The sequence below is a fragment of the Heliconius melpomene genome, chromosome 15, assembly GCF_056956725.1.
Source record: "Heliconius melpomene rosina isolate 202511_hmr_F chromosome 15, ASM5695672v1, whole genome shotgun sequence".
NCBI lineage: Eukaryota > Metazoa > Arthropoda > Insecta > Lepidoptera > Nymphalidae > Heliconius > Heliconius melpomene.
Genome location: NC_140403.1, coordinates 1,054,016 through 1,079,595, shown reverse-complemented (window position 1 = coordinate 1,079,595; position 25,580 = coordinate 1,054,016). Strand labels below are relative to the sequence as shown.

At 34.7% G+C, this 25,580-nt stretch overlaps 2 non-coding genes and 1 pseudogene across 3 annotated transcripts; 2 read left to right on the top strand and 1 right to left on the bottom strand.

Moving 5' to 3' along the window:
* Window positions 1–530: 530 nt before the first annotated feature.
* Window positions 531–25,580, top strand: LOC146531192 (uncharacterized; annotated as a pseudogene). The gene is made up of 28 exons (XR_014878805.1): window positions 531–647; window positions 1,246–1,428; window positions 3,678–3,806; window positions 4,531–4,660; window positions 6,074–6,273; window positions 7,792–7,918; window positions 8,913–9,049; window positions 10,109–10,253; window positions 10,559–10,716; window positions 11,257–11,301; window positions 11,592–11,693; window positions 12,016–12,401; window positions 12,963–13,175; window positions 13,985–14,285; window positions 14,743–14,991; window positions 15,997–16,340; window positions 16,696–16,966; window positions 17,338–17,508; window positions 17,887–17,979; window positions 18,544–18,593; window positions 19,299–19,419; window positions 19,753–19,964; window positions 20,303–20,375; window positions 20,737–20,773; window positions 21,203–21,256; window positions 22,707–22,833; window positions 23,800–23,960; window positions 25,424–25,580. The product of XR_014878805.1 is annotated as an uncharacterized LOC146531192 (transcript).
* Window positions 2,612–2,682, bottom strand: TRNAG-GCC (transfer RNA glycine (anticodon GCC)). Its single transcript has one exon. It is a non-coding gene; the product is annotated as a tRNA-Gly (tRNA).
* TRNAA-AGC (transfer RNA alanine (anticodon AGC)) lies at window positions 9,656–9,728 on the top strand. Its single transcript has one exon. It is a non-coding gene; the product is annotated as a tRNA-Ala (tRNA).

Genomic DNA, 25,580 nt, shown 5'->3' with positions numbered 1-25,580 from the left:
CGAGGAAATTATTTCATATTTTCATTTCCTCGCTTTGGTAACGAGGTAAAACGCGGTGTTGAGTCCCAATGAGATCAGAGTGACTTTACACTCGATTCCCAGGTTCCCTCTACCTACTCTGTGATGTATGGCGTAGTGTGAAGCTAGTAGATATAATGCTAGTGTTTGACTCGTGACTTCACTTGTGTTGATTCGATTCTAGTTTGTAACCCTTATAGTGATGTAATAAACCCTATACCGTCGCCTCTAAGTCGACGTCGGCTATCCAATTCAAAAATGTTTTTTCACTTCCTATCACTAGTTCCTGAGATTAGCGCGTTCAATCAAACAAACTCTTCGATCTTATAATATTATAGTATAAATTAATAGCAATTGCAAAATTATTATTAAGAAAGCGTTCAAAAAGTTTATATACACTGAAAAAAAAAACTAATTCTTTCCAATCAAATTACGTCATATCAATATTTATGTCAAATAATAATTATATTAATAAGTAAATTAACGAAAAATATCTTTTACACAACATAAGTATGGCGAAGAAGAGTGATGTAATGAAACAGAACGTTCTCGTGAACACTTTTAATCCCTCGGAGTGTCCGTACAAGGAGTTTAAAGATAACGAACTTTCTCCTGAGTATTGGGGAATGGTAATAAAAATATTTCTTTATTCAATATGTTAATGAAGCCAGTCATGAAGTTGTGGGTTCAACCCCCAATCGAGGTAATGAAGTATTTGTTTAAGTTTATATTTTCATTTCTTCGCTTTGGTGTCGAGACAAAGCGTGGCGATAAGTTCCGCCACTAAGCACGCAATTACTCCATAACTCGGTGGAAAGTGGGAAACGGAATGTTTTAACACTAGGTTCAGTCTGCCTACCCTGCTGTGTGCGGGATACAGTTGTTCGCACATAGCTGGGTAGGCAGGGGAAATCTTGGAAACTAGGGTTGAAACATTTAACAGAGCGAGGAAATGAAAATATAAAATACTTTATGTCCTCGAGTGGGAACCGAATACTCAAGCTGTAGCGTTTACACGCTTGTGCCACACACGTAAATGATTTGTGGGAGATTTTCACAAATTCCTTCCACTAAAGATAAAATTGCTTAAGCAGATGCTTGCTGCAGAAGCAGATTTGACAAAAGTGGTTTTAAATTAAGCCTCTAAAAAAATATTTTTCTTCCCTAAATGTGGACTGAACTTTAAAAATATTAAAGATGAAATATATTTTCTTAACATTTCGTTAGGGCCCTACAGCATTCCGCAGTACCAACACTATAAGTAAGATTTCGAAGTCCATGGCTGATTTAATATGGGTGGATGACCAGGCCCAACCGCTACCAAGATCAGCTAGACAATTCCTTCATAGTTGGGTTCGAGCTGAAGATTTGGCACTGAATAGGTGGAACGCCGAAGTTGTTATTTTTGAGGTATTCTTCTTGTTTTATTGGTTGCTTTATCCTTATTTCTTGTATATCTTAATCAGTGAAAGGTTTGTAAGTTCGTTCCTCCTCAGCATACCAAGCTTTTTTATCAAAGGATCTTATATTTTATTATATTAAAAGAATAAATGGACAACTAGTCTTTTCTACAATAATACTAATTTTGTAGATATTGCTTATAGACAGATATATATTGCGGACTATCGAAAATTTATGAAATATAATCTTTCCAACACACCTCATTCCTCAAGAATTCGGAGGAAAGTGGTGAACGAAAGTTTTTTCATAGGGAACGGAATGCCTCAACACTAGGTTCCCATCCTCCTCGTCTACCTTGCTGTGTAGGGAATATAACGTGAAACTATAAAAAGACATTTCCCAGAGTGGAAATCGAACTCAGAATCTTAGCGTTTACATACCAATGTTGTTTAACTGAGCCAAGACGGCCTCAATTAAAAACTAAATTTGAATATACAAGAAACTACTTAGGAAACGAGTTATGTTTTACAAGATAGAAATTTTCATGTTTATTTTTTCAAATCTCAACATATTCCGTATTCATAAGATCTCGACTCGGTAACTTCTATCCAACACTGATACCACCTTGTTTGGTTTTAAAATTGAAAACATAGCAAAAGTCTTTCAATGTAAGAAGCTGTTCCGAATCTTGAAATATTATTAAACTAGTGGATTATTCATATAATGTATGTTTGCAAAGCACTTAAGATAATGTGAAAATTAATTAAACCCTAATGCAACCCGCATTTTCGTAGTTTCAATAAGGATTTTCCAATTGTTTTACACAGCAAGGATTTTTTAGTGGGTACCGTAATTTTAAATCTGTGCTACTAATCTTTTCAAGTACTTATTAAAATATATATAAATTACTATTTTTAGATAGTTAAATGACTATTTTTAAACTTAAAAACTTTTAAGAAATTATAAACAAAAACCTACCTACTAATAACTACTACAAAAAATATGAAACCAAATATATCGCGCTGAAATAATACATTCAACTCCAATTATCCAATACGTGCAAAATTAAATCTTCGTTGCTATAAAGGCAGGCGGGTTTTTTTTCGAGTTTGTGGTTAATTCTGAAGAGGGTATTCTGTCCCTGATGAAAAGCAAGCAGTACGTGGCTGCCTGTGAGGAAAATTAAATAGAATGCATCGGCCGGGAATCGAACCCGGGCCGCCCGCGTGGCAGGCGGGCATTCTACCACTGAACCACCGATGCGTGTAATGCGCGCGGCGGACGTATGGCGAGTGGCGAGCCGTTTCGCAGCAAGGATTTTTTGATATTGTAACAACTTCTAAAGTACTTGTTAAAATGAAAAACAGTAAAAGACAGTTTTGATCTACATTAAATGGCCAACGTAACTAATATACTTATTTATATGCTGAGAGTAAGGGATAAGTGAAACTTGAGTAACATACAGCTGATGTGTCAACGGCGGGATGTGTCAACAATTAAATGCGTTTTTCTGTAAAACTATTCGCAATTTCGAAATAGTGTAAAAAACAATTTTTATCATCGTTTAACGTAGAAAATTAATAAAGTGTTTTTAAGGATAAGGATTAATACTATTATGAAAAAATATCCCTCACAATAAAAAATATATTTAAATTATTATTTTTAGACAGAAAAATGATAATTACACGTTATTCTTAAAAGATACGAATATGCCGTCGCGGATTTTTTTGTAGATCTTATTAAGAGGAGGAAGGACAATACTCCAATACATTATTTTCATGTAGTACTTACCATTAAAGCAGCGCATGCGCGAAAGTGTCTCAACGGGTAGGACTTTATACACATTTGTCGTATTTATGTTAATTTACATAAGAATGTACAAATAATAAACTATATATAAACCTTCTGCGACAAATACTCGAGCTAATGGTGAAAACCGCACCAAAATCCGTTGGGTGGTTTAGAAGAAGAAGAGTTAGAAACAAGAGACAGACACGAAAAGCGACTTTGTTTTATAAGATATAGGATGTGCTTGGCTTGTAATATATACACAAATATATTTTTTTCTACTATCCCGCACATAGCAGGATAGGCAAAGGGAACCTGGAAACTTAGTGTTAAGGCACTCCGTACCTATTAAGCTACTTCCGATCCCCAATTTGCATTGAATTTTATATCAAGCTTTATCTAAAATTTTAAAACCCTTATGACTCAAGTAACCCTGACAAATGGATTTATATTATTATTATTTTTTGCAGGAGAATGACGGCGGAAAGATGTCCATAATTGATATCCAGTTGAGTCACGCCCAAGTTATGCTTCGATCGTCTTTTTGCAGACGCGTCCTTTCCTTGTGCTTTATACTCGAACGGGTCGAAGGGCTAATGGTATCTATATTTATTTATTTTTAAGACATTCGGTACAGAATGACGGTAAACGCAAGGTTTGGGGATTTGATTCCCGCTTGGGGCAGTTAAGTTAAGTTATTTTTATTTTGTCACGCTGGTAACTAGACAAAACCGTGTCATTGAGTTGTGGAGATACAGTGTGATGCTGAAAAAAAACTAATATTTTTATTTTATTACATTTTATTTCTACATCATTACAGTAAGCAGAAATTTGAGCGAATAATGCTTATTTTCTTAACTTTCCACTGAGCGTCGGCGTTAATTAGAGATTCCTTCCACAGAAAAATGTTACTTAATCGAATACCCCTATAATAGACTACGACTGAAATGTGAAGAACTAAAATCAGCACAATTGATTTAGGAATTTTATTGTTTAGAAGTTTCATTGTTTTTGTAAGGGGTTTTTTTTTAATTCTTTTGTACTGAAGTGCAATTGTGTAATGTTTGCTATTACATATGTTGGTCGTAGGTTCAAAGACTAAATTTTGATTTTGATCTATGGGTTTTTAAAATACAATTATGTAAATTAAAATACAATTTAAGGTTTCGTCACTCTTCTTTCGTTTATACAGTAATGTTTGTTATTTAATTATATATCGTATACGGAAAACATACTTGCAAATAATATAAAGCAATCTCGGAAAAAGGTATACTATGCAGTTTTATCTAATCCAAGGTTCTTAACCTTACTTCTGGCGTTCAGGTAGAGCATCAATGGGAAAACTTCACTTTCAACATTGGTACGGAAGGTTGGCGTCCAAAGTATCATATCTATTCACCGGGCCTGAAACCTGGAGGTGGCCCTCAGCATCGACCGACTCTGTCAAAGAATGGTACGATTATTATATTTTTATTGACTGAAGATTGTTGATTGGATAGGATAGAATAGGACAGGTATTCAGAGCTGACCTAGAGTTGAGGCACTCTGTTCCTCACTCTCTGCCGAATTTTCAAGACATTGCGTGTTGTGTCACTACTCACTCTAACCTAACCCAAACCCTAATAAGAATATTTACAGACCAAAGCTCAGTGGTCAGCTTCAGTAAGACGTTAAGTTCCGCTATAGAACATTTATCTGTATTTGGGTTTTTCATCCTGAAGGTTGACCGCTATCTTTAGAAACTTTGCTTGGTCCATTGCCATGTAAATAGTTATTCCATAGATTTCCTGTCAGTCCGTTCCATGATGTTACTAAGGCATATTTTTTTTACCCTGCCCGCCTTTGTAGTTAGCTTCCAATGGGAACAAACCGCTTGAAGTTACTTATTTGAAAAAACGGAGAGCAGAGACCTCCCCACTGATTTGAATTAAACATATCCTGAGCGATAGAATAATACTAGCTACAATTTGATGCAAATTTAGTTTGTACGTAACTCTTAACATTTATTACACGTGAATACATAATATTATGTAAATAGTGCATGTGATTGCATATAGTGTAGGAATTTGTAAATATATGAGAATTTGTATGACGAAAATTGCTATTATATGCGAGATATAAGTAAGTCTTGTATTTAAATAATATGTTTTTATGATTAATTAAGTAATCTTTTGTATTCTTCACGGAGCTCTGGTTTTTATCAAAGTACTAGGAAATTTGAGGCCCCTCGCCATTTTAGTCTCTATTCGCAATTTTTTCTTTAAGTGGAAATTGAACCTATCATAAACCATATATAACGTAACATTGTCATTTTTATTTCTATTAAAAATTTAACTTAAAATTTCAAGTGTTAACTATTAAATGTATGCAATTAACTATAGTGCCTAGATAAACCTGCAGATTATAAATAATTCCACTATTTCCGGAAGCTTTGAGAAAATCCCACGAAAACGTTTGTTGTTTAATATAATTATATTTTTGTGTATTTCGACCTCATACTTTCGGTTTCCATTTGAGTTGAATGTTGTGAAAAAAAATGTGTTTCAACTAAAAGTAGGTAAGTCTTAAATTATTAGAAAATAATATTAGTTTTTTAATAAACGTAAAAGTTTGAACGTAGCGGGACTAGAACACGTGCGTCTTGGATATCTGTTTATTCCAGTTTGGAATAACGATGGATCCGATTATTCGAGTTTGGAATAACAAATGCATCTGGAATTAGAAACGAAAGACATGAAAATATACAGCAGGTACTAGCGAGGATGTCACGGTGAAAATGAAGAAGAACGTGCTCAGCTGGTTTGGTAGTAGTCAAGCCAAAAAAAAAAACATAAACTAGTTTTTTATATACTTTAATATATTTCAGGATGTTACCTTGTAAGACTGTTCTATCTCGGTGCATGGCGCTGTGTATGGATCAGTGATCAAGTTCCAGTAGACGCGACCGACTCTCCACTCCTTCCATTCTCTCCGCTTTTAAGTAACTGTCCGACGAAACCTGGAGCAAAACAGGCTCCCGCTGTGACATCTAATGTGGTGCACCTTTGGCCACTTCTTATCTGCAAGGTCGGTAAAAAATATAACAATAATAATATGTTTCAAATATTTTTTAAAAACGATTATTTTGCTAATATCCGATTCCTTATGGTAGTGGGTTCAACTTTTACTCGGAAGAAGATTTAAATTGAATTAAACATCACACTGAGACAATGTCTAATTGTACGTACGATAGCAGATCGCACTAATTTATGTTTTTTTTATCACTTCACGTTGTATTCCGCACATAGTAGGGAACCTAATTTTAAGACACTCCGTTCCCAATATGACATTTCCGTTCTTCTTTACGCGAATTTTGGAGGTTTTGCGTTTTGAATGGAGTAACTTAACGCCGAATTTTATATATGTTAATTATTTTTATTCCCAAAGCACGGCTTTGAGTTCTTTTGGATATTAAAATACTTCAAAAATAGAAAACAGTACACTTTATACAAGCTCATTTCTACTTACTCTACAAAAAAATTGTCAATTTACGTAAACACAACAAAAGTATTTCGCAATAATGAAATTTCATTCAGCGGTTTTAAAAGAGTCGATATTGCTCTATCGTAAAATTATTATAATATAAAACGTCGTGGAATTACTTCAATTACACAAGTAGGTACTCGTTACGTTACTTACGTAACGGCCACTTAAGGTAACTTAGGGTACAAATGCACTAGCAATTTATGATTATTTTTTTACATTTTAAATATTCTTAAAAAAAATCAGTCAAGTGCGAGTCGAGGTTGTTCACAGAGGGTTCTATACCAATTACAACTTATGGTCAACGGGAAGTACAACTTATAAAAGTTGACAAACTTAAATCTGCGAACGTCTGTACTGATTTTGTTTGAAATGAACTGAAATTTAATACAATGTGAAGGTAAAAGATGCATATAAACGCAAAATATGAGATTTCTATACGATCCTTCGTAATAGTTAGTGCTAAGGCACTCATTTCTTCGGTGGTGGTAATCAACGTTGTCCCAACAAATCAGGGAAATTATTCATTCCCCCCGAATAGAAATCGAACTCACAACAGTGCGTTTACAATTTCACGCTATACCACTGCGCCACGACGACCTAAAGTATTTATACTTTCTCAATACAAATTCCTAAACACCACAACCACTTACCAAGATTTATGACTAGTAACGAAGTGGTGCTGATTCCGTTAATTATGAATAAAGAATAAAGGCAAGATTGGTTCGAAATTATTTAAAAAGTTTTTTCACCCTCATGTTTTATCCCACTCCCATACAGGATACTCAAATGAGGCTTAACTTAAACGGGCTTTGTCTTGTTAGGTAGGTGAAAATGAAAATAAATATTTCCTACGAGAGTAAATGGAACCCGCAACTGTCACCTTTACAGTCCAACGCTGTACCGCTGCATCACGGCGCCCTCTAATTACAAAATATAGTAAATGCTACTGACTAATAACTCACCCAAAATATTAAATCGCTTCCATTAAAATTGACTTGCGCCTGTTCCAACAGGGCCTTGTTTAATCATTAATGTTTAATTGCTAAGAAAATTGGACAGGCGCTGTTGAAGCTCGCCGCGCCCGACATGAATGATGAGGACAGTGGGTTCGAGGACGAGTTGGTGTTAGATTTTGATATACTACACGCCTTGACTGGCGGCTTGAACTTGACTTATAAGGACAAAGGTAAGTAATATAAGTTATATTATGATGTCAAGTAATGATTAAATAATATATTTGTCGGCAAGATATTTTAATAAAGTTAAAATTATACATCATATTTATTACTTTTAGCTTACGAAAGATTTAAAAAATTTAAAGTAGCGAGGCGCAAGGTGCGCAGGTGGTTTTTATTTATTTATAGATTTCTTAATATTTTCCTTTACTTATTCTGTGAATGTAGTTTAAAAACATTAAAATATTACAAAAAACATTAAAATATTTATGTGATAGAGTCCCTGAGGTCCAACAGGAATTTCCGTAACCAGAATCCTCTCTTAGAACTCCTCTACACTCCTTAGGTTAAGGATATGCAAAATATCAGCTATCAATCCTATGTTTTTTGACGATGCATCGTCTTTAGTTACTCATTAATGGAAGAATTTTATATATAAAACTAGTAGTCGCCCACAACTTCATTTCCGTGAACTCTAAGATATGAAATGGAAAATCCTATTTTTTCCTGTTCCCTTGGGAATTTGAAGAAAACCTCTCGTAAAACTCCCACATAGTCCCTTATCTACCTACATAGATTTCTCAGTCCAATAGTCTCGTCTGTGTTGTCTGTAAGTCACTCAAGGCAACATAAGGTTTATATATACAAACAGATATTAAATTGTAATTTTAACACAAAATGTGAATCAGACTAGTCTAGGCTTAACTACAGACGTATTTGGCCATAATTATCAGAAAACTAAAGAATTCCCCATATACGGTACGGTGGTAGACCTAGATTTTACTTACTTGAAAAAGATTAATCTATTTTCATAATACAATTCCATTTTATGAGGAAAAATTTAAACTAATTTTCAAAATCAAATTTACACTGTTTTTTAATTGATATGACTGTGGCTTTAAATCTAATACAGAGCCCTGTTTATACTTACGTATGATGAAATATTGAATATTTTTATTTAGTCGCTCTGAAAACTGACTGACATCAATTAATTGATTTATACAGATTACGAAGAATTATGGCGACGACTCTCTTCGGAAGTGCCAGCTTTTTCTTGGGACGATGATGATGACACTTTAGCCAGTACAACGAAGTCCAGAAGTACTAAAAAACCAGCTACTAAAGAAACGACAGTTGTTCGAGTAATTATATTGTTAGGAATACAAAAGATCTTAAAGAGACGAGAGAGGAGAGAGAGACAAAGAAGTTGTGTCTATCCATATAAACGCGACTTTATTTGCGTGAACTTAGTCGTGAAATAGTAAATGCCGTTTTTTTCTGTTGTTTAAGATAAAAATCGAAATTTCTGTCTACTTATAGTTTCTGTAACGATTTCGAGAAATCATATCTTAGTCTCTCTCTCTTCTTACACTACTTTACCCTACCTAAATGCCAAATTTCAACTGTCTAAATCTAGTACTTTCGTTAGTGCGTTATCTGTAAATTCTGTAACAGAAGAGTATTTTCTGTGCTCAACTCGCAAGCCATAAAATAATTACGAGTCCGACTCGCACTTATCCGGTTTTTTAAAAGTTCCAAACTATTAATAATACTCGTCACTATGGCAACGCGTATTACACCCATCAAAGTATCCTCTAGTTCATATAAATAAGTACATATATTCTCGAAATGTGGTAAATATTACAATAATCCTTTCAAGTGAAAGGTATTCTCGGGTAAAATGCACCACGAATAATAATTACGCCTCGAAAGATAAGTCTTGGTAATATTTCATGCAAGTACATAACGGGGGCGTAGCTCAGATGGTAGAGCGCTCGCTTAGCATGCGAGAGGTACCGGGATCGATACCCGGCGCCTCCAATGTCTTTTTTAAAATTATTTTTTACGTTTATATTCTATCTGTTACTGGATTCCAGAAATTCGGTGACAAAATTAGACCACTTTTCATGTTTTAGGTATTTTTTGTTTTTTTTTTTGTACAAATTGTCAGGCGTTGGACATTGAAATCTCAGGTGAAGACTTAAATCTTTGTAGGATAGTTCAGCATGTACCAGAGCAAGAAAATGATAATAATAATTCATTCCCATGAATGAGGATCAACTACGCAACGATTGCTATAAATACCATAATTCTTATACATATATAATTATACTAGTATGTTTAACATACCATTAAATTCAATTATGAATTATGCATGACGTAGAAAAAAGTACCAAAAATTATAGAAATGTACCTTACAGCGAAGTTCAATGACATCCATCAAAATTGAAGACACTAAAAGTCTACAGCCCTACACACTCCCGGGTATATCGCCTGGACACGAAATGGACCTGCTTGTGATCATGATCAGAGATCTGCCACTGAAAAAACCTTTGCCCGAACCAGGTTTTTTTAATAAATTAATAACTTCTATATAAGCCAGGTCTTTGGAGCAGGGGCGACTGTAAACGCGACAGGTTGTTGGTTCGATTCCTACTCAAAGAAATGACAAATAAAAAAAAATATTTAATAGTTCAGCCATTCAAGATTCAATGTGAAAATTAAATAAGAAATGGAAACTAAAGCCCTTGTTACCAAAATTAGGAAATGAAAATAAAGCACTCTTCCAAGCGAAAATCAAATCCACAACTATTAAGTTAATAGTACAACCTTATAGTAAATCCATCTTTTATTTTTTCATATTTTTTTAGATGTACCGCTCTGGAAAACCATTCGATGGGTCGACTGGGCTCGCCTGCACGGTCTCTACGAAGCCTACGACTGTCCCAGGACGAGATTTCTGAAAGTGAATGGACTCTTGAAACTGTCATACGCGCCTCATCTGCTGGACTTGCAGAGTACTGAATCTGTAAATATATTTTGTTTCTTATACTAAACATTGTTACTGAGTAAATAAAAAACATCAGATCAGGTACACGGTGTATCACAGTGCAGTACACACAGTGCTTCCCACTTTCCGCCGCATTTTGGGGCCAGTGCGTGTTGAATGGCTGAACTCAACGCCGTGCTTTGCCTCGACTACTCAGTAAATTCTGTAAATTTATTTGGTAGTGAAGTAATTTTGTTAATTGTGGAGCAATGGGACTTCTAATGGCAAATGTAAAGGTTGTAGGTTCGATCCTTACGGGGTGCTTCCCTCGGGGAAATTAACAATGTCCCGAATACAGATGGAAATCAGAGAACGGAGTATCTTGACATTAGGTTTATTTTGCCTACCGGGCCATACGAGAGATGAAAATTTCTCATTTTATTTCATTTGAATATTTCATAAAATATTTAATTGGGATGAAAATGACAACATATTTAAAAGTAAACTGAATTAAATGAAACTTCTGATATTTATTTATATTAATATCATTAAATATATTAATTCATTATTCTTAAACAGATTACGTTTCGATTTCGGGAAGAGAATGACAAAACGAATCCTCCTGTAAGTATGTATATGCATTTTAGGGATTTTTTTCATTTCCTAAAATAATTTTCGCTTTGCCTTCCACTCATTTTTATGCGTCCCATTTATCTTGACGGGTTCCGTCTTTTATTATGGCTTCAAACCATTATATTATATATTTAATAGCTGAAGAGTTTATTTGAATGAATGTACTAATATCAGGATCTGCCGAAAGAAATTAGAATTGAAAAATCTCTTTATATTGGGTAGCCATTTAATAGACGAAAACTACTCTAGAAAAAATAAATACACGTACATTTATTTCATAGGGAAAAAAGCCTGGTAAAGATGTCAATCGGTCCACAACTGCTAATTCAAATATGGGGCCGCAAACCAAAGAGGAATTACGTGATTGGATCCAATACGATATGGTTAATATTATATTTTTTTATATTTTTGTATTTTAATTTTATAATGTTTAAATCTAATTATCGAGATTATCGTGACGATTTCCTTCTCCTTTTCTGACAATGAATAATATTTTTTTTTTATCCTCCGATAAGACAAAGTACGTTATTGAGTTTTGCCACTCAAGCTCAAAATTCGAACGAAAAATCGAAAACGGAGAGTCTTCACGCTTAATGCAGCTGAAACTATTAAAAAATACTAAAACTGTTATTCACTATTAACACAAGGTAATGAGTAATATAGGATATTTTTTTATCATTATAAAGTCTTTATAAATTATTTTAGATGAAAAAAGTAATAAAAAACATCGCAATTCTCTACTATCCATCCATGTATTGCTTTACGACAGCAGCAAGCAATCCACCTATTCGAATTACTAAGGCACCCCCAAACAAGGCATTGGATATATCGGCACCAAAATATGGGCCTCTATACTTACAAATAGATGGGCCAGATGAAAATATAATAAGAATATCGCTTAATGTCATACATCCTAGAGTACTTTTGAATTGTGGTGTACCTTTAGTAGATGAGATTGATTCAGCGTATTTAGTATTCGAGGTGTTTGGGTGGTTTGTTGATTGTGAATTGCCAGATGCTAAAGCGTTTATTAGGACAAAAAGCTATGATGCCGTTGAAGTGACGTTACCTCCTGGAAGACATTTTTGCAGGTGAATTTGATATTTTAAATAAAATATAATATAATAAAGCGGAAGAGTTTGTTTGTTTGTTTGTTTGAACGCTAAGATCTCTGGATCTACTGGATCGATTTACTTTGTTTTTGTTTTGTATGAAAGCTGCATTCTTCAGAAGTGCTATAGGCTATATAATATTACATTACACATATATACTAATAAATTAAAATACTTTCTAATTTGACATGCAATTTATTCTGCCATGTTAATAACAACCGTCGTCGCTACGCGACCGCGTTCGTTACCGCGTCATTTTGATATTCATCCTTATGAAAATAAATATAATAGTCACTTTTAGCATTTCATCTAGATTGAAATTATATTTCTATAGAAATTATATTCTTATATTTCAAGCAGGCGTAGCCGCGTCCGGGTCCGCTAGTTTTAAATAAAATTTAGAATATTATCACGTTACAAAATTATCATTTCACTATTTAATGATAAGCTTAAGCAAATACAAAGTCTGAAATCATTCATTGTCCTTATTTAAAAGAGGAATGTTTCACCAATTATTCAAGTTCTACTGTACATTTTTAGAGTTTGGATTCATTCCCGTACAAACTGGTATGCAATGCTCTTGAGTGAATCGTCGCTATTGCTTGGCACACGTGATCTAATCCAATGCGCCGCTGTCAAAGAGTGTCCGTGGGCGTCAATATTTCTACTGAATCTTGGAGCTGCTTTTTCAAGTTGGATAAAAGTGAATAGATCCATTATGAACGTGGGTGCAACCGATTTAGAATTTTACAGGTATAATATTATTTTTAGTTTCAGTTTTTTAATGTGAATAAAATAAGATTTTCGATATCGCTGCGGTATTTGCAATGATGCAGGACACCCAATTGAAGTTTGAAAATAGCAATAATTTATATATTTAATTTAAGTTGCTTTTTTTTTAAAGCAAAACGCGAATTTCTTGTACTTTATTCACTTTATTTATTGGAAATTATCACGTTAATTTTCATTTGTATAAGTAAATTATTATAATTTAAATTGTTATTTGTAATGCTTACGATTTTAAAAAGCAGAAAATTTTGTAAAACAAAATTAAAAACAATTTCCATCAAAGTAGGATCTGTCACCTGCATTTCTTGTGCATCGTCCAAATTTACAAGCACTATACGAATAAATGGAATTTTACAAAGATTTGTTACCTGCTTCCCGCTTAGCACTGAAATCTTTATATAATGTTTCGATCAATTTAAAAAACATAAATAAAGTTTTTTGTAAATTGATAGATACAGTATATGATTATTTTTCTGTGGAAATTTATGTGTCTGCGCGATAGTTGAGGGTGTGATTCCAACACAAGGGAATGAACTATTCTTATTTCCTCAAGACAAGACAAGACAAGACTTTCCTGACAACAAGACAAAACGCAACGTTTAGTTGCGTCACTCAACACGGAATGTCTTGAAAGTCAGTTGTAAACAAAATGTCTCAATAATAGGTTTCCTCTGTCTATCATGCTATATGGAGCAACATGGAGCAAATAAGTCCCAAACAAGCACGTAAACTGTTAAAATCTAAATAAAAAATAATTTACATATTTCATCCAGATCCTATCAACCGGACTTGGAGTGGAACCCTGAAATAGTTCGCTATAACAAAAATTTATTACATTGGATGTTCAGACAAGCTTTGCAATCTTTGTTAATAAAACGGCTTCCACCGCTCGAATTCCGCGCCGTCTGTGTTGTACTGAGAAAATGCTTATGCGATCCAGATTTTGGTCTTCCACCAAAACCTGCATCTAAAAAGTCTTTAAGAGGCATAAGTTTAATGGATCCATGCGATTGTGTGATGTATGAGGCTGAGGAAACTGAAATATATGAGCAGCTCTTGGAAGAACAAGAAGAAGTACTTTCTTGTTTAGTATTAGCTTAAAATATAATTATAATTAGTTTAACATTCACATTTAGGCTATTTTGGCGTGGCGGAGCAGTGTCTGATTGTAAACGAGACGGTTGTAATTTCGATTCTCACCTAACGAAACGAAATTATTTTATTTCTCTAAATAGGTTGAATCGACGAAAATTATTATTTTTTTTACAAGGAAAATGAAATCATTTAATTTTCTCGCGGTGGCAACACGAGAAAGCAGGGCGTTGAGTTCGGTCACTCAAAAAGTTGCGTGAAGCGTGGGTATATAAAGTGAGTTCACACTAGGTGTTCTGCTACCCTACTATATGCGGAATACAGCATGAAGTCTAGATACCTAAGATTAATCGTTATCTATGCATTTTTTTAAAAACATCCATATTATTGCTTCGCTTTTTTACTGGACTTAATTTAGAAAAAAAAAATTCATATATAGGTCGAAGAAAAGTCCCCAGTAAGTCAATCAATGATGGACCAATTATTATCGCCAGTCAAACCACCGATCACATCGCAAGTTTGCGAACTAGCAACAGAGGAACTTCCGTGCGGACTTCTGAAGAAGGAAAGAGAGAAAGTTATCAGGAAACATGAAGCAGCTACGCTGATACAAGCACACTGGAGAGGGGCCTGGGCGAGAAAGTGTTTGAATAGCCATGTGCTTGTTGCTCCCGAAGTGTTGAAAGTGGTCAGTGTTTTTTTTTTAGAAAATGTATATTTTTTTATATATACGAGTATAGCAGGATTTGAACTCGCGCCTCTTGGACGGTTTCTTTTAACGCTAAAAAAGTATTTTACTTTCTAAGCGTATCCTGCATATAGAAGGGTAATCAGGGGGAAACTAGTGTTAAAATACTCCGTTAACAATGCAATATGCATATTAAGTGTCGAAACTCAATTAACGTGAGAGAAAATGAGGGAATCAAAATCATGTTTGCCCATGAATGGAGTTCGGTCCCACAACCGTTCCCAGGATGCATCGCTCCTATGGGCTTATTTTTTGTTCTTGACCCGTGAAGGTCTATTCTACACGTAAAAATGCTTAGGTTTAATTTGGATATTTTTTTTTGAAGATTTAAATTATCCAAGATAAGTGAAGATTAACTGAGAACTTGTCCCTTCTTCGGTGTCCGTATATTTAGTTAAAGTATAAAAATTTTATACTTGCATACTAAATGGAAGTTATTAACGTCATTTTACTTTTTTCTTTTTATCTTCATGTTTGCGAGAGAGTGCCTAGAGCATACACATTAATAATCCTCAAAGTGAAATTTTTGCCCACATAATTTTTTCAGGCACTTCTCAGTTTCATTGCGCTTTTATTTCACCCTTTATCCCGCAGACGCAGAAAAAAGGAGTGTTAACATTCTCCATTCTCTGCTTAATTTACTAGATATTACGCGTTGAGTGTTGGAACTCAACGTCGCGTTTTGTCTTGTTACTAGAGTAACAAGACCAAGTAGTTGTAGTCTTGTAGTAGTTGTAGTTTAAGTAATCCATTCCACTGAATGATAATAATCGAACTGTCGTGACCACAGCTGTCGCGATTACAGTCTAATAGTTTCAAAACTTTTTAGTCAAAAAAGTTTAACAAAAGCTAATAAAGTAATAAAGTGCAAATTACTTTATTCTCAAAATTGGTTGAGCTACAAAACATACGACCAAACAGTAATTATATTACATTTCAATTTAGATAATGGAAAACGCTTTTGGCAATTTGGAAGCTCTGTCGGCGTTGATGAACGAATTCTTCAGAATGTATCCCGGGGCTAAGTACGCGTATTCCGTAGCCTCCGCCCTAAGTGGTGTGTATGGTCTCCAGCAATATACCGGGAACTGCTTTATAACTACGAAATGCAAGTGGATTCCGTACTTTCAAGGTGTTTTCAACTGTCACACACCAGTTCAAGTTCATCTGGATGTTCAAAGTTCTGTACAGCACAGTACTCTGGCCGTGTACAACAATGATACAGGCGAAGAAATGCCTCAAGCTTTTAACGCGCATATTACTTTTTATTTTGAACCAAATCAGCACGGGTAATTTCTGTAATGTGATATTTTTCTGTAAATATAGTTAAAGCGAATAAATCAAATAGGACTTAGAGTTAAGACATTCGTATCTTCACATAATATTTTGTTTAGCTACACGCTGTATCCCGCATATACATGCTGTATCCTGCGGGGAGGCAGAGAGTGAATGCGTTATGATACTCCTTTCCCCACTTAAGGCCCAATTTTTGAGACATTGTGGATTGAGTGGCGGAATTTAACTTCGCGTGTTATATTGTTACACGATCTAGAAAATAAAAATATTTATTCCCCTGGGTAAGAATCGAACCCACCCCTAGGCAATGATGGACTAATGAATATTAATTTTATATCTATATTTTAGTTACACTATAACAGGCCATGGATGCTTGAAGCAGCCACCAGGTATCAGCTCGGAGTGTCACTGGCAACTGACCATCCTCTCATCTACCGCTAGCTCATTTCACGTATGCGACAATAGGAACCCTTGTAAGGAAATGAATCTGGCCTCAGCCAATAAAATGCATATAGATGAAATTTTCATCCCTAATAGGAGAAATATTTTGGGCGGTATACAACTCTTGGTTAATAAGCATGAGGTTGTGAGTTTTAGAGCTGCTTCTACGTCTCCTGAGGTATACTTTTATATTTTTTGATTCGGTCCTTTTAAGACTAAAATTCAATTATATATTTACTACTATATTTGAAAGTAGCGATAAACTAGTAACTGGAAGTAAACTAGGAAACAAAGTTCTTTTCTGTCAAAAAAAAAATGTTTATATAATATATATACATAAACTCTCGAGTTACTACGTTACTAACAGACAGCGCACAAATGTCGCTATAATTGAAATTTGACATGTAATAACTCCCTAACGGGAGTGAGACAATTTCACGAATTTTCAACGGCAGAGAGTAAAAAGAGAATTTTCCATTTTATATCTTAAATTCTACACTAACAAAGCTGTGAGCGACAACTAGTTAAAGTATATCATGGTTTTTATAGTTGAAAATGGTAGCAATTTTAAAAATTATATCAGACGCCGGAGAGACAAAGGAACTAGCGACGTGCTCAGGCGTTGGTGAACTGTACTGGCCGTACATAAGATTGGAGCCGACCATCGTATCTAATATCTTTGTGAATAAACATTCGGTGTCGCATTTAAATTTGCCAGCTGTAAGTTAATTTTGTTTTATGTGGGGCTGTTATGGGGGAATGGGCCGTCTTACTGGAAACGCGGTGGTTGTGAGTTCGTTTTCCTCTCGTGGTAAGAATTATTTTGATATTCTCGCACTGGTGAGAAGATAAAACGTGACGTATCTTTTTAAATTGGGCGGAAAGTAGGGCATGGAGTGTCTTACCACTAAGTTCTGTTTGTTTCTCTCCTATATGAAGTATAATAAAGAAGCTGTACGTCTTTTGTGTCGTATTGTACGTTCCGCTTTGTGTTGTCCACTTATTTTTGTCATGGACTGTATAAAAAATATATATATTTAATTTTATAACCTTTATAGTATTATAGTAGTGATATGTAAAATATTTAATATTTCAAAGACTGTTCATCGATCCATGTTTTAGAGCGCCCGATCCTTAAAGGGAGCAAAACAAAAGTCGTACCCGGGAGCCAAAACCAAATCATCTACAAAGGTAAGCCCCAATAAGTAATAAAATAAAACAAGGATAACTGTTCACTTCGCTCCAAGCCTCTGCTCGATGTAATGTATAAAAACATTAAGTTTATTATTTAATATTAAGTATGATGGTATGAAGCTACAAAAATTACAAAAAAAATATATTAAGTTTTTTAAATCCGCCACTCGACACACAATGCTTCCAGAATTCGGTGGAAACTGGAGAACGGAGTGCCTTAACAACAGGTTCCCTCTGCCTATCCCTCGTGTGTGCGGGATACAACGTAAAGCTGAAGCTATAAAGAATTTGCAATTTTTAGACAACATATAAAAATGTTAATTCTGGCACTGCGTTTTGAGTGGCACCAGAGCGAAGAAATGGATATATAAATTTAAATAAATAATTTATTTCTTCGAGTGGGAATCGAACCTACAACCGTCGCATTACAGTCACATTCTTGTGCCACTGAACCACGATGGCCTGTTGATGTATTGTATGTCCATGTCCATAAAGTTTTCGAAATAACAATCCTACTCCAAGTGTGCTAAGTGCCTAATAACTTTTCTTCCATTTTTGCAGCTAAGAGACGATAAGTTTGTACAAATAGAGCCCAAACAGTACTGTATTGAGTAAGTATTATAATGTCTTAATTTGAGTAGAAAATTACGTATACAATTAAAAGCAATATGGTCATAGATTTGAATTTTATTAAAATAAAAATTAACCAATAGAATAAAGCGGGAAACGGACTACCAAATCATTAATTGTCGTAATCACTATATACATTTATGCTTAAAATGGAAAAAGCTTAAAGAAATATAGCACAGTATGCAGAGCAAACCCAGTATTAAACAATTTTTCTGAACATTGCGTATTTAATGGTTCAACTCAACAACGCCTTTTGTCTCGTTATCATTAAATCAAAATAATTAATTCCCCTAAGTGGGAATTGAACTCACAGGCGTCCCGCTTCCGGTCAGATGCTGTGCCGCTGAGCCAGGACGGACTCATCTATAAGTAACTCATGCGGTACGGATAGTACCAACGTATTTAACATACGTGACGGCTCCACTGTTGCGTACAAGGTCTGGTCATATAGCGCATTGCGCATAATAATTTCTTATGCTGTTTTAAAAATACACAATTAAATACTTTGATGTGAACGGCGGTTGTGATTTCGATTCCCACTCACGAATGCCGTGGAACTTGCGAAGAACCAAAGCGAGGAAATGAAAACGTTTAATTACCCCAAATGAGAATTGAATCCACGACTGTCGCGTTTATAGACTGCTTAGATGTCGATCGATACCTAATTAGTTCTTCCATTTTATCAGAGTAATTGCGCCGAATGGATGGCCTTTATCCATATCTCAGTGGTACCGAGTCGACGAAATTCGTAATTCTCAAGAGAGTAAAAAACTCGATGTACCAATTAAGAAACCAACTAAAGAAAAGGTAAAATGAAAAATAAAAAGTAGGCTTTTATTTTTAATTTTCTTACCTAGTTGGCGACAAGGTCGTCATAGCGCAGTCGAGCAGTGTACGATTGTAAACGCGATGCTTGTGAGTTCGATTGCCCCTCGGAAGATTATTATTTAACCTTATCCTAGTAACAAGAAAAAACACGGCGTTGAGTTTCACGACTCAACACCAAAATCAAACGGCAGGATTTATCTACTAGTGCGGGGAATAAAAATATTTGATAAAATAATCATTTCCTCGAGTCCACCACGACCACCTCTAACAAAAATTAAGATAACAGTTAAAAAATAAGATATAAGAGGTTAGAAATAACAGGGTTCAGCAAAAGACAAGGACAAATCCGCCCCAGCTTCCATTTACCAGCCGGAACCAGGAGACGCGTACATAGAACTGGAGTGTTCTGTATCAGAAAGCTGTTCTGCTACACGTGATGCTAGGAGGGAAATTGAGTTTTCTCATGCTTTAAAATCCTGGGATGCAAATGAGCCTGGTCGTAATTTACGAGGTGCTGAGATTAGGTAAAATATTTGAAATGTTACTCCACGCTAACCATGGAAAAGTATTTTAGGACTTTTCCTAAAAATACTTTTTACCTAAAAAACTTTTTTTTTATAGTAGCGAGATTTCACCCCCACCTCTTGAACAGCTTCGATAAAGCGCAGATTCGAATCCTTTACTTTTTAATTTATTTCTTTGGTCTAGTACATTAGTCTTTCGAGTCTAATGCGGGAGTTGTAGGAAGGCATAAAATCAATAAACTATGGTCATGGTATTTTAATGAGACAAATGTATAGATAACTTTATCTTAATATTAATTTTAAAATTTTGAGTGATTGATATTATAAATTGTTTGTAGGAAAGAATTCAGATCAGAATTTCTAGAGACAATTGCTGTGCAACCTTCTGAAAAGTCACTATCATTAGGAGAGGTGAATTATATTTCTTATATGTTTGTCTATCGTTGAGTTTACATATCAAAAAATATTTTATTAATTATGTATATTAAGCATTAATAAATATTTTTATAAATATTTATTCAAGCTCTATCCCGCACACAGCAGAGTAGGCAGAGGGAACCTAAAGTTCCCCCATTTTCTGCCGAATTCTGGAGGCATTGCGTGTTGAGTAGCAGAACTCAACGTCGCGCTTTGCCTCGACACCAGAGCGAATAAATGGAAATATAAACGTAAATAAATATTTCACTTCCTCGAGTGGGGATCGAACCCACATTGATGATTTATTTTATATATTTTTATACAATAGAAAGATTAATAAAATTAATTAAATTAGGAGCTGTTACGTGAAGAAATAATGGGTGAAGATGGGAGTAAGATGACTTTAAAATATTTAAATATATTATTTTTCTTAATCTGAATAAAATTGTAGTACATTAGACCAGGTAGCGCTGTTGTAAGTTTATATGGATTCAATGTAGAAAGAAAATACTATAATAAGTCCTCGAGAAAATATATTGCAAATGGTTTCTTTCCGGTCTCCGGTTGAGCAAAGTGGTATTGGATTTTGCCTCACAATATAAAAAGGCTTGATTTGATAAAAAAGTTAATTAATTTAGATACTAAACATTAGGCTTAAGAGTGATTATTATTTAGACGTATTTTTTAGTACGAAGTACGAATTTTTCTATATAAGAATATTATATAGAAAAATTTTGTAAGCATGGGCAATTTAAAACCAAGATGCTACGATCTTACGAAGTTTTCAAACGGAATTATAAATGAGCCTTCGAAAATTCCAGAGGAACAGCCGCCCCCACTACAACAGGGTCCTACACCAGCTACGGAAAGTGGCAGTAAGTTATAATCAAGTTGATAAATACAAAAATAGTACGCTTAACCTTTAAGTATGGACGTCGGGTCTCACAGACCCATCTAGTTCTACGAATTCTACAAATCGGCCACTTCTCGGTGACCTCCGCCACTGTGTCGCTCAGTACCTTTCGTATTAATGCCAAAATGAATGTAGATAGCAGTGGTTGTGTCTCTGGGTTCAAAACACGTGAGTATTTAGCTTTCTAAACGGGGCCTGGGTCTGTCAGACCCGACGTCCATGTTTCCCATACATGAATGACTTCAAAACACCATACATTTTTATAATATTACAAAATATACTTTAATATTTTAATTGTATTATTTGTAATCAAATGTTTTTATTGTTATATATCATATATTATTTTGCATTGTTTGTTATATATTTTAGTAATATAAATATTATTTACCCAAAAAAAAATCGATTTTTTTAGTTTTTATGATAAAATGGACAAAAATTATCGACCAAGCACGTCAGGGACAAAAATATCGGTACTTTATAATCAACATCAAACAAAAGAATCGGACGACGACATTTTGTAAAAAAAATAGCACTTTATGAGATAAAAAGACGCGTTTCGTATACTAAACTACTTTAAGAATTGAGAATGACTTTGACTCGCGTTTCGCGATCTGATCTATCATTTATTGAACATGAAACTAAAAAAATAGTTTTGGGTTCTTGAAAAACATGTACACTTTGCCCCCAAAAGATATATAGAAAGACAACACATACTTATGTTGACTGCAATCGTCCTGTTAGCCAACAATGTTGAAAGCCATTGTGTATCGATGTTCAATTGTACCTTATCTTGAGGTGTTGTCAGAATTTTTATTTTATAACATAAGATGTAATTTCTTTATTTTCTTTAATTGTTAGACTTTATATTTTGTTAAAAAAATATTTATTTTATTATCTGTCTTTTTTTTATAGTATTATTTTCTTAAGAGTCATCCCATGTGGCCAAAGACTGAAATTGTGACTTTAAGTTACTTAAATCGTTGTGATGCGTAAAGTTTATTTATATTGATTTTGTTTGATTTGAGGCTATTCATGTAAAATAAAACATAAAATTGTCTTCTTCCTTTAAAAAACAGACGGAATATGACCAATAAATACACTGGTTTGACAGACCCGACGTCCATATGTGTGTTATAAAAAAATCACGTCCATAGTTAAAGGTTAAAATAATCTAGATTTGTTATTAAAATTGTCTTTATACTTTAACTGGGACATCGGGTTTATGCTATGAAAATATAAAATATTAAAAAATATAAGAAGCCGCTATTTTCCCACTGAGGGAAAGAAATATTTAATATTTTAAAAGTAAAGTAAGTAAAAAAATGCACTGACTAATATTAAATCACAAATCAGCATAAGCTGAAAACATTTAACAACTTGCAAGTTATGAATAGAAAATTATATTTTTGCAGTTTTAGAAATGTCTGTCGAGACTCTAGAAGAAGCCAAGTTTTTGACTATGCCTGAACAATTGAGGGACAAATTTATCCCCTTATATTTTGTACCGCTGTGTACTAAAGAATATGATGAAGACGAAAAGTAAGGTTTTGTTAAATTCTTTGTTTTTATTACTAAAAAGACCATTGAATGTAAGTTAATAGTCCTGATGACAATTAGAACTGGAGTCGTAATCCAAATTTCGAGTCTAGCTCCGCTACTACACTTCACTTTTATTGATTTTTAACATTTCATTGAATTTTACGTTTAACAGATGAAACTTAGTGCTAAGCACTACGTTCTCCACTTTCCGTCTAATTTTCTTAATATTGTGTGGGAATACTCTATCCTCCCAAATGGAAATCGAACCCGCAACCTTCTCGTTTACAGTCGCTGCGACACGGCGGCCTCATATATGTGTATTTATAGAAGCTCTACAGTAGTGGCGGCTAGTGCTATAACGAATGATATATTTACATAATGACAGCAGGTAGGCGTAATGCCTGCTCGTTTGAAATGCAGGCAATATTATGTGGGTAGGTAGGTATACGACAACGTGGCTTTCACTTTAGAAATTTTATATGAAACATGGTTATAAAAAGAACGTAGGGATCCATTATTCTGTTCTCCACCTTTGATTTGTCGCGTGTTTTGGAGCTATGGCGTGCGAGACAGCGTTACATAACGCCGAAATTCAAGTAATTAGAGTAAGAAACACTAATATAGAATTTGTTTTTTTTTTTACTTCATCTTACTCTGATTTTTTTTCTAAATTCCTCGCTCTGCTAACAAAATAAATCGCGGCGATGAATTATACAAGTCAACACACGAGAACGGAAGTGTCTTAATAGGAACGGAGTGTCTTGATACTAGATTCCCATGTGCCCTCTGCTTATCCTGTATGTGCGGGATACAAATTCAGCGGAAATTTGGAAACTAAGTGTAAGCAAGGTACAGTGTGAATCTGATAAAAAAAAATTGTGAAAATCGAACCCATTACTTCATGCTTACAATAAAACGTCACAATAGAGCCTTTTTTATATGTCAACTTTTATTTTATACCTCCAGAACAGTATTAACACTCGAAATGGCTGAAGCGGCTGAGGTACAACGTCAAGAACGAATCAAATTGGCGCTGGAGCGTATGAGACAGTTGCAAGAGTACAATGAAGTTTACGTGCTCGGAAGACAAAAGAGGAGGTGTCGCCTTTTGGAGAACCTATTTGTTGGTAAGAATGTGTAATATACTATTCATTTTTGTTTATAGCTTCAGGTAAGTATATCGTTGCGCAGGGAATGGAAACGCGGGTGGGTATGGGTTCGATCACCACTCGAGGATATCAAGCCTGCAGTATGCGGGATACAGCGTGAAGTTGATTAGGTAAGTATATATAATGGCAAGGTAGACTTTGTGTTAGAACTCTAAGTTCTTAAATTTTCGCCAATTTGTAGAAATATTTTATATTTAGTGGTGGAACACTATACATTGCGCTACTACTCATTATAACTAGGAAAAGAAAATAATCTTCTTATCTGTTACTCAGTGACGAACAAACAAAACTACTGTCTTAGGAAAATGAATTTTGCCATCTAGGTAGAATAAAGAGTGCAGGTGAACAGTAAGAATCCCTAAGAAACCGCCAATAAAGAGATTTTCCATTAAAATCTTATAATCATGAGGGAAGCGGACGAAAATCGCTGTACGGAGTAACTTAACACTAGGTTAAAGTAGGCACCTGGAGGTGCCCTCTGTTTTCCCTTTTATGTGTCCTCACATACAGCGTGAAGCAAAAAAAATATAATAATCTAACTCAAAACCATTGCATTTACAGTACCTAATGACATACAATTATACACAGTATTAATTTAAGTTAAATATCAAGAAAAATATTAATAAATAATTATCCAAAAGAAAATTTAAATAAAAAAACCGTATGAAAATAGATATATTGGCCCAATCTTAAGTTACACTTAGAGTCGAGTGGTGCCCAAGTTGGAAAACGTGACTGTTCAACTTAAACGACCGCACTTCTCTTACTTTGTAGGTATATATGTCTGCGAGACGATTTAAAATTGTAAAGAAAATTTGAAATCTGTACTAAAATTACATAAATACGCGCTGTATCCAGCATGTAGGTGACGCCAGTCGTGGCGCAGGAGCGCAAGCGAGCTACTGTGAACGCGACAGGTTGTGAGTTGGGTTCCCGCTCGTGGAATTGAAATATTTAATGTTCCGCCACTCAATATGTAATACGTCCAAAATTCGACGGAAAATGGGAAATCGAAGTATCTTTATGGGAACGGAGTATCTTAACACTAGGTTCCCTCCCAGATTCCCTCAGCCTACCCCAAAATGTGTGGAATACAAATCCAGAATATAGCAGGGTATGCCGAGGGAAGCATGACTTAATACACTCCATTTTCCCACTTTCTACATATTTTTCGAGACATTGCTTGTTGAGTTGCGGAACTCAACTTGCTTTGCCTTGTTACCAGAGCGAGGAATTGAAAACACTCTGTTCCCTCAACTGGGAATCGAACTTACAATTGTCGCGTTTACAATACCTTTACACTATGACGTCCACGATACAGAAGAATGATTGATAAGAGTTCGAATAAATACAGTTATGTATGTGGTTGTGGGTGTGGGCCCTCAACGAAATAAATTACAATATTCTACAAAAATTTACAGATGCCCAGTGGAAACCTGAATTAAATAGTGTTCTAGAAGAAAGAGATGACGCAGTAGCTCGGGAGGGTCTCAGAATTCTATCTGCTACTAAGAAGAAACAAGAAGATAAGAAAAAGAAGTAACTGGAAAATAAATCCAGCCTAGTTTTAATGTATCC